This window comes from Ochotona curzoniae, unplaced genomic scaffold (assembly GCF_017591425.1).
Source record: "Ochotona curzoniae isolate NIBS_2020 unplaced genomic scaffold, NIBS_Ocur_1.0 scaffold_3208, whole genome shotgun sequence".
Classification (NCBI taxonomy): domain Eukaryota; kingdom Metazoa; phylum Chordata; class Mammalia; order Lagomorpha; family Ochotonidae; genus Ochotona; species Ochotona curzoniae.
In genome coordinates this window covers 31,061,297-31,071,471 of record NW_024467106.1, presented here as the reverse complement: position 1 = coordinate 31,071,471, position 10,175 = coordinate 31,061,297, and the positions used below count along the sequence as shown (strand labels likewise).

Genomic DNA, 10,175 nt, shown 5'->3' with positions numbered 1-10,175 from the left:
TTTGTCTTGCTACTTAGTATACTTCCAGGTGCACAGAGAAGGAAGCTCAGTGCTGACTTCTCTTTGTATCCTCTGAAGGCCCCTCAATAGAAAAAAAACAACTTGTTACTTTGAACCAAAGGGTTTCTCTGGTTTTGGTCATGTGTCGGTGATCAGCAAATCTCATTCGACTTCTATGAAACACTCCAACACCTTTACAACCTGAGGTACAAAAAAGTGATGTCTTAAAAAGCAAAAACGGAAACAAACAAACATTTCAGCTCTCCAGAATATGACCTCAAACTGCTGATGGGTAGGATTCGGTTTATTTTTGGCTGCAGAAGGTCTCCAGTAATTACCATTGACTGTCATTTCTGTAATACTTCCTAATATACTTCACAATATACAAGGTGCTTTTCTGTTAATTTTTGTTGTAAGAGGCTATAATCTGGGCATGCTGGAGTCTGCTTATTTGACCTTGGCAGGTTAGCTTAAAGTCTAGATTTGCAAGAACAACATTAGGGCCCTTTTGTCTTTTTTTGTTGTTGTTCTTAACCACAGACGTTGGGCCAGCGTCTTTGCTATTTTTCCTGGTCAATTTAGTTGCTTTCAGCAGTTGATGGAAGATGTTCTCAGCTGTCACTCAGTGGGGGAGGCTGGTGTCACCTTACCACCCCTTCTCCCTCGTGATGACCTAGCAGGTGTCGGAGGACAATGACTGACTCTTCTGCTCATAAGGATTCCTTGGAGTCCTATAGATCATGCCTGCTATTTTAGGACACTATTCTCATCTAAATAAATATTTTCTTTTAGAATTATCATCTTTGGCCTTGACCGGCAAGGAAGAATCCGAGTAAGCCTTTTGGCTTTCCTTATCCAGTGTTTGATTTGTGGAAAATCAAAATAGTTAGGTTTATTATTGGAACAGAGATATCCCCAACTAACTTTAGTGTTTTGTTTTTAAAGAAAGGAGAGCTTTCACATTCTTTCTCTTTTTAAGATATATTTATTTTTATTGGAAAGTCAGATTTACAGAGAGAAGGAGAGACAGCAAGGATGACACTAGGCCTTTCTGCACTTAGAATGAGCAGAGTTTTGCATATAATATGCACGAGTGTCTTTTTTTATTTATTTTTTTATTGGAAAGATTTACAGAGTGAAAGAGAGACAGAAAGAAAGATCTTTCATTCTCTGGTTCACTTCCCAAGTATTCTCAACAGCTGAAGCTGAGCCAATCCAAAGCCAGGAGCCAGGAGCTTTGTCTGGGTCTCCCATATGAGTGCAGAGTCCCAAGGCTTTGGGCCATCCTCCACTGCTTTCCCAGGCCACACGTAGGGAGTTAGAAGAAAAGTGGAACAGCTGGGATACTAACCAGCACCCATATGGGATTCCAGGCATGCAAGGCAAGAACTTTAGCCACTAGGTTACCACATTGAGCCCTTTTTTTTTTTTTTTTTAAATAAAGGCAGATTTAGAGAGAAGGAGAGACATAGAAAATATTCCATCTGCTGGCTCACTTCCTAAGTGACCATAATGGCCAGAGCTGAGCTGATCTGAAGCCAGGAGCTTTTTCTGGGTCTCCCAAGTGGGTGCAGGGTCCCAAGACTTTGGGATATCCTCCATTGCTTTCCCAGGGCATAAACAGGGAGCTAAATGGGAAGTGAAATAGTAGGGTCACAAACTGGCACCCATGTATGATACCAAGGCTTACACTCAGAGGATTAGCCAGTTGAACCATTGCACTGGCTTTTTTTTTTTTTTTTGTAGTTGTCACCTGATGTTATACCACCCACATGTCTCTGTTTTCTTTCCTTAATCTGCCTGAAACTTCAACTCCTGGTTCTGTCACTCAGAGGATGACTGAGTCTCATTTAGAAGTATAACTGAGCTGCCCATTTTCTATAAATTTATCTCCACTAGAAAACACAGTAGAAGATATTGATTAGAATTTGCCCTACCCTGGAGCTGAGGACTTGGGTTCGATGCTGGGGAACAGGAAGCACTAAGTGCCACCTATTCTGGCACCTCCAGGTGGCAGAACTGGCCCTGCCACCTTGCACCACTAACGTAATCTGTGCCTCTCTACCCCACCTCCAATCCCAGGTGACCGAAGATGACATAAGAGAGGGAGTCATGAGCCTGCTTTCTCCAACCCGGACCAGGTAAGAAGGTGTCAACGAGAGCCTCTGCTTATACTTTGGTTAGACTGTTGATAGTGAACCTGTGCCTTCCAATGGAAGGCCACAGAGAGAGATAGAGGACAGAGTGACAGGAGAGTTGTAAAGTCATGTACACTGTTCCTGATTACTCTAGCAAGGATAGAGTCATTCCTGTGACCACAGGGACACTGAGGAAGATGGCTGCACTTGAGCCATCTTGCCGATCACCTATCCAAAAGGCTGCATGCTGGACACCGATGAGAAGGGTTCCAAGAGATCACCAGGAGCAAGGCTGTCCATTTGGAGCACGACTTCGTGGGGGAGATCCTGAAGGACCTCCTACAAAGAGCCGATGCAAGAACCTAACCAGACAGCCAGCATTATGACACCTATTAAACAACAGGTTGGGGTGGTTGGTCATCCACACAGACAATCCAACTTCCCTGTGAACAAAGAGACAGCCATCCTTTCCCTTCCTGTTCTTTTTCTTGCCTCCAAAGAACAAAACCCCTTCTAAAGAAACTTCTGGAAGACTAGAAGAGGTGAGAAGAGACAAAACTTGAGCCACTTGCTGAAGCTGTGGCTCAAGCCTGGTCTGGTAGAGAAATAGGTGACCTCTGCACTGGTCTTCAAGCTGGGGGCTTGAACCAGATCAATGGGGCCAGTATTGTGGCACAGGTCAGTTCTTGCAGTGCTGACATCCCACAGCAGAGCCCCCATTCAAGTTCTGGCTGCTCTGCTTCCACTCTAGCTAGGGATGTGCTTGGGAAGGCAGCAAAGGATGAGCTAAGTGCTTGGGCTCCTGTCGCCCATGTCAGAAATGCAGCTGGAGTCCTGGCTCCTGGCTAGACCTGACCCAGACCTGGCTGTCATAGCCATTTAGAGAGTGGACCACCCAATGGAAGATGTTTCTGTCTTTCTCTGTCCCACCCTCTTTCTGACCATCACCTTGCCTTCCAAATAAAATAAAATTTAAAAAGATTGGACTGCATTTTAAAATAACCTAAAGAGAGAAAAAGCATTGTGGAATCTATCTGCATATCATATTGGAGATGCCTGGGTTTGAGTCCTGGCTCCAGCTTCAATTAAAATGGTATAAAGGAGCTATTGTCTTAAGCACCTCATAAACAGGGAAGTTTGAAATCTATAGGTTAATAGCATTTTGAAAAAGGCTCCTTAGTGACCCTCAATCCCATCCAGTCTGTCTTCCTTCTTCTAATATCTTTTTTTTTTTTTAAAGATTTATTTTTATTATTTTTTATTGGAAAGGCGGATATACAGAGAGGAGAGACAGAGAGGAAGATCTTCCATCCGATGATTCACTCCCCAAGTGAGCCGCAACGGGCCGATACTATGCCGATCCGAAGCCAGGAGCCTCTTCCGGGTCTCCCACGCGGGTGCAGGGTCCCAAAGCTTTGGGCCGTCCTCAACTGCTTTCCCAGGCCACAGGCAGGGAGCTGGAAGGGAAGCGGGGCTGCCGGGATTAGAACCGGCGCCCATATGGGATCCCGGGCGTGCAAGGCGAGGACTTAACCACTTGCGCCACCGCGCCGGGCCCATCTTCTAATATCTTTTAACAATAGCTTTCCAAGCCTAAGATGATAGAAACTGCAGCCCTTCTGTACATGTATTTTCAAAACATCAAACAGAGGTTTGTAACATAAAAGAAATAAAAGATAATTTACAACATTTCAATATGTAAATGATTGGCATTGATGTTGACAGGAAGAATTAAGTCTTTTTTTTTAAAGATTTATTCATTTTTATTACAAAGTGAGATATACAGAGAGGAGGAGAGACAGAGAGGAAGATTTTCCGTCTGGTGATTCACTCCCCAAGTGAGCGCAATGGCTGGTACTCCACCAACCCGAAGCCAGGAACCAGGAACCTCTTCCGGATCTCCCATGCAAGTGCAGGGTCCTAAAGCTTTAGGCTGTCCTCGACTGCTTTCCCAGGCCACAAGCAGAGAGCTGCATGGGAAGCAGGGCCGCCAGGATTAGAACCATTGCCCATATGGGATCCCGGGGCGTTCAAGGCGGGGAGTTTAACCGCTAGGCCACACCGCCCGGCCCAATTAAGTCTTTTTATAAAAAAGATTTATTTATTAAAGATTTATTTGTTTTTATTGGAAAGTCAGATTTACAGAGAGGAGATACAGAGAGAAAGCTCTTCCGCCCCCTGGGTCATTCCCTAAGTGTCTGCAATGGCTGAAGCTGAGCTGATCTGAAAGCAGGAACCAGGAGCTTCTTCTGAGTCTCCCATGAAGGCACAGGATCTCAAGGCTTTGGTCCGTCCTCCACTGCTTTCCCAGGCTGCAAGCAGGGAGCTGGTTTGGAAGTGGACCAACTGGGACACGAACTGGTGCACATAAGGGATCCTGGCACGGGCAAAGTGAGGATTTAGCCTCTGAACCATCATGTTTTATTTGAAAGGCAGAGCCATGGAGAGAGAATGAGATAGAGATCTTCCACCTAGGTCTCCCACATAAGCTGCATGGAACCAAGCGCCGCGGGGCCATCTGCCGCTGCTTCCAGCTGTGTTAGCAGAAGCGGAGCTGTTGGCAGTGGAACTGGCACTCTGACATGTGATGCCAGTGTTACAGGTGAAAGCTTTACCAACTTGCCACAACACTGGCTCCCAATATTTTGCTTTTAATACTTTCTACTGATTAACAAATTGTGTGTTATATGAAGAAAGGAGTTTGTTTTTCATGTTTAATTTTGATTCTGTGATACTGACAATACATTTAACTTTTTAATCAAATGTTTGTTTTTATTTACTGCTGGCTGTGCTGGCGTCTTCTATACAAACCCTACCTTGAGTCCTGGCTGCTCTGCTTCTAGTCCAGCATCCTGCTTAGGGGTCTGGGAGGCAGCAGGTGACAGCTCGAGTGCTTGGGGGCCCTGCTATCCATGTGGGAGACCTGGGTAGAGTTCAGGCTCCTGGCTTTGGCCTGTCCCTGCTGTTGCAGCCGTTTGGGGGGTGAACCATTAGATGAAAGATTACTTTCCTCCTCTGTTTCTCCCTCCCCCTCTCTGTTGCTCTGTGGGAGATTGCCCCTGGATTTCTGCCTGCTTGGCTATGTGGACGGTCATAGGCACGTGGCATACCGTGTTCCTGGGGGAACCTCCTGACAATGGTTTTGGCTGAGATCTCAACCTGGCATGACCACTGGTCATATAGGCAAGAATGGTGGGCTGCACCCCAGTCTCTCTTCTCTGTCCTTGGACGAGCTGTTCTGGGACTTCCTTGATAAGCAACTCTGAGAAGTCAGGTACAGTCTGTGTTACTTGCCAGCCTACCTGGTATACATGAACCATAGCCTACCTGCCAGCTGTGAGTGTTATATGTGACCTGTGACATGACTGGAGGGTCTAGAGAGATAGATGTACTTTCTAGTCAATTGCAGTGCCATTTTTGTGTGGGATGACTGTTGTGAGATGCCCTACTGCCTTTCCCTTTCGTAGTCTATGTAAGTTTGTGCTTGCATGACAATAAAAGGACATGCTCAATTATACTGTCTCCAGTGGCTCATCCTAAAGAACACCATCGCCTCATGCCCTTGGTAGTCATAGGGGCCTTTCAAAGAAAAGTAAGTAATAAATTTCTAAATATTTATTTATTTGTATTAAAATTTTTTATTTATTTGTATTGAAAAGGTAGATTTACAGAGAAGGAGAAACAGAAAAAGCTTCCGTCTGCTGATTCACTCCCCAAATGGTCACAATAGCCAGAGCTGAGCTCATCCAAAGCCAAGAGTCAGGACCTTCTTCTAGATCTCCCATGGCAGGTGCAGGGGCCCAAGGACTTGGCTTATTCTCCACTGCTTTCCCAGGTACACTAACAGGAAGCTGGTTCAGAAGTGGAGCAGCCAGAACTTGAACTGGCATTCCCCTCTAAGATGTCAATGTTGCAGATAGTATATTTTTTTCAGAAGACTTCACATATTATTACTGAACTCACCCACTAGTCACAGCCCTCACCAAACAGGTTCAGCTGTCCCGACGATGGTGACATCTTCAGCCTGATACTGTCAAGAAGATGGTAATGTTGTTACAGCACAAATACGTGTGCCATCTATTCAAATGCAGTTCCTCTTAGAGCAGCTTGGTTCTTCTCCAGTTTCTCCTTTTGGAGTTACACCTGATGATTTTATTGCCAATTTTCATTCAAATCGTTTGGGAAATGTAGTGATTTTGTGTTTGTATTTTGGCTAGGAATCTTTTGATCCTGAACTTATGAGATGACATGGTAGAGAAGGCTCAAGTACACGCATCACAATGACAGAGTGAAGGAGGAAGCACAAAGAGTGTCTTAATCCACGGGCTTCAACTTAAGTTCCCTTTTTTGTTTGTTTACTTGTTTATTTGAAAGGCAGGGTGGAAAAGAGAGAGGTTGGGCTTGGCGCAGTGGCCTAGTGGCTTAAGTCCTCGCTTTGAATCTACCAGGATCCCATATGGGCTCTGATTCTAATCTCAGCAGTCCTGCTTCCCAACCAGCTCTCTGCTTGTGGCCTGGGAAAGCAGTCGAGGACAGCCCAAAGCCTTGGGACTCTGGACCCATGTGGGAGACCTGGAAGAAGTTCCTGGATTCTGGCTTCGGATCGGCATAGCACCGACCGAAGGTGTCACTGGGGAATGAATCATTGCACGGAAGATCCTCTCTGTCTCTCCTCCTCTCTGTATATCTGCCTTTCCAATAAAAAATAACAAATAAATCTTAAAAAAAAAAAGAAAAATAGGGAGTTTACTTTTCTTCTTCTACTCCTCCTCCTCCATTTTTTCCCTTGTTTTTCTTTGTGTGTGTGTGTGTGTGTGTAGGTAAATGTTTTGATGACTTGCAAAGCTTTCCATTTATATTTTTCTGGTTTTTTTTTAATACCAGGTTGTTGAGGCATCATATATACTTATTAAACCCAACCTTTGTAACATATTCTAGAAGTTTCAAAGAATTCATCCTACTCCTGTTCTCTCTGACTACACTTCCTACAGGACATCCTGATCCAGACTCAGCCTGCCATGCTAATGCCAAAGTTTAGCTCTTACAGAATGGAAAAGGCAGGAAACCTATTAAGCTAAGGCGCTTATTCTAATTTCTGTATATATTCCCCAGGGCATAGCAGGTAAAGCTACCATCCCAAATAGGCACTAGTCCAAGTTCTGGCTGCTCCACTTCCTATACAGTTCTCTCTTTATGGCCTAGGAAGGCAGCAGAGGATGGCTCAAGTCCTTGGGCCCTTGTACTGCCATAGGAGACCTGGAAGAAGCTCCAGGCTCCTGGCTTTGGACTTGTCCAGCTCCAACCATTGAAGCCATTTGGGGAGTAAACCAGTGGATGAAAAATATATCTCTCTCTAATGCTTTCAAGTAAATAAATAAATCTTTTAAAAAGTTTTCCTTAGACTTGAATGCATCTATATTTTTATTGGTTACCCCCAAAATCTTTTAAAGCCTGAGAGAGCTTGTTACAGGAGGATCCTGCTGGGGTGCCGGGCACCCTGCAGGCAGGCGGGTCTGGGGTGTAAGTATGTCTGGAAGTTGGGGGTCTGCAGTTGGACTGAGGCAGGACCAAAGCTCCCTGTGCTCCCCAGTTTGCAGGCCACCACCCAGAGCATCCCTGAAGGTGGCTCAGGAACTCCATCGGAATGGAAAGGGCCAACGAGTTCTAGTCCTACCATCCGCTGCTTCACCTGGAGCCCTTGGGATCTCATCCGGTCTTCTGTTTTGCATTTAAATTTTTATTTGAAGGAAGGGTTTGGCAGCTAAAAATAACAGCCTGCAAAACAACTTCCACGGGAACCATTTAAGGATTTTAAGCAGGGAAGTGACATAATTAGGTTTTTGTTGCAAAAGGTTGCTTTGGCATCTGGACACATTGTGGAAGCTGGATTGGAGGAAGGTGAGAGCCGAGAGCCTGAGACTTGAAACAGACCGAGGTGGCGGTCACAGGGCTCACAGGGACTGGCAACTCGGGTCGCCATCTGGGCATCGCAGCACCCGCCGGGGTAGGAGGGGGTCTTCCTGGTTTGCCAATTCTCACCTCACTGCTCGTCCTGTCTGCATTTCCTGCTTGGCCCACAAGGGCCCTGGCCTTTGTGACCCTTGCCATGGAATACGTGGCGTGCAGTCCCAGTTTGCGTCCGAGTCCTACTGTGTTCCTTTAAAGAACCTTAGGTTTCTGCAGGATACCTGTTGTCCTACCCTTTCTTTCCCTCGTTCTCTTTCACATGCTCTCTCTCCCTCCTTGTTTAAAGAAATATTTATGTATTTGAAAGGCAGAGTGAGAGAGACAGGAAGAGACAGAGAGATCTTGTAGCCACTGGTTTACACCTAGTTGTCTGTGACGGCTAGAACTGGCTCGGGCCGAAGCCAGGAGCTGGAAGCTTCTTCTGGGCTCTTGCACATGGCTGTAGGGGCCCGAGCACATGGGCCATCCTGTGCTACTCTCCCAGGCGCTTGAGCAGGGAGCTGGAGCAGAAGTGGAGCAGAACCAGGACTCAAACCAGCACCCATATGGGATTCTAGTGTGCAGCCAGCAGCTTACCCTACAGCACCACAGTGCCGGCCCCACCCTTGTGTTTCTCCCAGCTCCTCTTCGACCCTCCTGCTCTCAGCTGGCCAGCCGAGCCATCCTGTCCTGCCACAGCTTAGCACCTCATTCTGTTTGTCGTGGTGGTGAGCACAGGCCCACAGCAGGGCAGTAGCCCCTCTTTCAGCCTTCGATTCCTCTAGAAAATTCTAAGCAGGGTTAAAGATAAGAACAGTGTGGAGTCCACTTCGTTGGAGAATGTTGGATTGGTCGTGTTTGCTCGACTCTTTTACGAGTGAGATGTTTGTAAGAGGAATGGGAATGACAAGATGCGGGAACACCTTTCCCTTCTGCCTCTGGCTTTTTTTCCCCCTCAGTGAACAATTTTGTGAAGGAACTAGATTTTTTTAATGTGAGAACGTAACAGGGCACCTTACACAGGAGACTCTTTGCTCCCAGGGGTGGTGAGGGACTCCCGGGGCTCAGCTGGTTTTAGGAACACGGGTAAGAGAGGTGTGCATCTCGCGAGGGGTGGGAGAGAAAATGGGACCAGGCCTGGATGGAGGGCACAGGTGAAATATTTTTACTGAAAAGGCAGATTTACAGTGAAGAGAGACACAAAGAGAAAGATCTTCCATCTGCTGTTTCACTTCCCAAGTGGCTCTCTCACAGAGCTGTGGTTGGTGACTTGAAAAGCAGTCATTGGGCTGATGGAGTCTAAAGTTGGGCAATCACATCTTTTTCAGCTTGTCCCACCACCCCCTGGGCTGTGACAGCTTTCCATTCCTTGCTCAGATAGGCCCAAAATATTAAAAAAAAAAAAAGATTTATTTATTTGTTTTTATTGGAGAATCAGACATACAGAGAAGAGGAGATGGGGGGAAGATCTTCTGTCCAATGATTCACTCCCCAAATAGCTGGAGCTGTGCCGATCGGGAGCCAGGAGCCAGGAACTTCCTCCAGGTCTCCATGTGCGTGCAGGGTCCCAAAGCTTTGGGCTGTCCTCGACTGCTTTCCCAGGCCACAAACAGGTAGCTGGATGGGAAGTGGAGTTACCGGGATTAGAATCAGAGCCCATATGGGATCCTGGTGTATTCAAGACGAGGACTTTAGCCACTAGGCCATCACGCCTGGTCCCAAACTATCTTTTTCCTAACAACTTAGGGGAGCCTGGAACCAGAATTCTGAAAGGAGCTGTCCTAAGGCTTGGCTTTCCACTGGGCTCCAGGCCAGAGACATGGCCACCGGGGATAGAGAGGAATGTGCCTTTGGCCTCTGCACCCCGGCGAGATTTCAAATGTGTGCCCTCAAAGGCTCACGGTGGGTTCTTCGGCTGTCATTGTATTCCTGCTTTTTAGCTCGTGCCAGGCAGTCACTTGGAATAAACAGACCCAGTGCCCAAGAATAAAGGCACCCTCCTGCACTTCCCCGCCAGCACCACCAGGGGCCGCCTTCACCTCAGAGAAACGGGGCCGGCGCCCGCGCGGCGCAGCCCGTCGCCTGCCTCCC

General features: G+C 46.8%; 1 pseudogene; it reads right to left on the bottom strand.

Annotated features, from left to right (window-relative positions):
* Positions 1 to 6,235: 6,235 nt before the first annotated feature.
* Positions 6,236 to 6,388, bottom strand: LOC121145039 (annotated as a pseudogene).
* Between the last annotated feature and the right edge of the window lie 3,787 nt (positions 6,389 to 10,175).